Raw genomic sequence first — 1,641 nt, forward strand, 5'->3', positions numbered from 1 at the left:
CTGTCTGTCTCTCTCTCTCTCTCTCTCTCTCTCTCTGTATCTCTCTCTCTTTCTCTCTCTCTCTCTCTCTCTCTCTCTTTTTTTTTTTTATTCATATATATTCCGTGTGTGTTTGTTGTGCTTGTGGGCATGTGTGTCTGTTCGTGGGGTGGAGTTAGGGGGCACGTATGTGCATGACATTTTTTGTATGTGTATGTGTTCATATGTCAAGCTGTCCTTTAACCAAAATTGAAAATTCTGCTATGACCTCTCCCACCTCTGCGTTCATCCTTATTTCATTTACACCATTTACCGCCTCAGATTCCCTTTAGGGATATAGATTGGCGACCAGCTCATTTCTTACTAATAAAATCCCCAGAACCGACTTTTTTTCTTTCCCCTCTCAAAAAATATCACACACACGTACACAGATACACACACACACACACACACACACACACACACACACACACACACACACACACGCACACACACACACACACACACACACACACTACCCCCATTCCACCCTCTCCCCGTTGTATACCCAACGTTCACTTCCGAGAAATAGACACACAAAATCATGGCGGAGAATCAAATTGGATTGCCGGGAAATGTCCCCAAACATCGTAAGCGCTTGATTGTCTCCAGGATCCCAATCCAGTGTGTGTCCACAAGCACGTTCGCGCCACAGAATACTTGTACAACAAACAGCTCGTCCTAGAGTTTTACAGTGACGTTGCGACGCGACGAAATTGCTTCACGACGCTTATCAGTTTTTGGGCATGTGGGGTTATTGGTATCATCTTTATACCTGATCATTTGTCTTGTTTTTGATGGAAATAATACCCTTTTATCTTGAATAAAAGTCGTATTCTGGCATTTTAAAGCAAGGATATGTCCTCCACATTCGAAATCATAACTTGTTTCATGTTTTGAAAAGTGTCAAGTTTCAAAATTCAGCTGGTACGAAAAGGACTGTTGTAAAAGAGGAATTTTGAAGAGTAAGTATGGCTGGCTAGCAGGAGCTCTGATGTGGTTTTCGTCTTCTTTCCAATCAAACATCTGTCGTCATTATCTTATTCTCCACCCGTGGATACCAAGTTAAAAAAAAGCCAACTTATTACTAAACCCATCGCCCTCACGCACGATGCCGTTGGTCGTGAGTTTTTACTGTTTAATAGAACGCCAAGTTCCACAACAGAATGACGATTAAATATACTCGGCAATGGATGGCCATCTAAGACAATTTCGACTGTAGCTTTAAAATAGAAGAACACAATATAAACAAAATATCCAGCGATCTTGTCTGCCATTGGAGACGGATATATTAATGGTAAATGACATTGATTGGAGAAGAAAAACAACCGACTATGTCAAGGCACTGTAAGGCATCGGATGTGACCGAATAATAATAATAATAATAGTTGGTCCGTCAATGTATGAAGATGTTCAGTGAACTAGCGAAAATAAGGATTAAGATAACAAGTGGCTTCTGCTGTGACCGATGAGACCAATTCTGGAGAAAAGAATTTGCCATATTTTGAGCATTCAATAGCATCCTTTCCACTTGTGAATGTTGGCAGATTTTAGGCTTGTCTTTTGACTTCAGCATTTCTAATCGTACAACAAAGTGAATGTTCTATCCCGCCCCCGCCCCTC

Source organism: Aplysia californica, unplaced genomic scaffold (assembly GCF_000002075.1).
Source record: "Aplysia californica isolate F4 #8 unplaced genomic scaffold, AplCal3.0 scaffold00126, whole genome shotgun sequence".
Lineage (NCBI taxonomy): Eukaryota > Metazoa > Mollusca > Gastropoda > Aplysiida > Aplysiidae > Aplysia > Aplysia californica.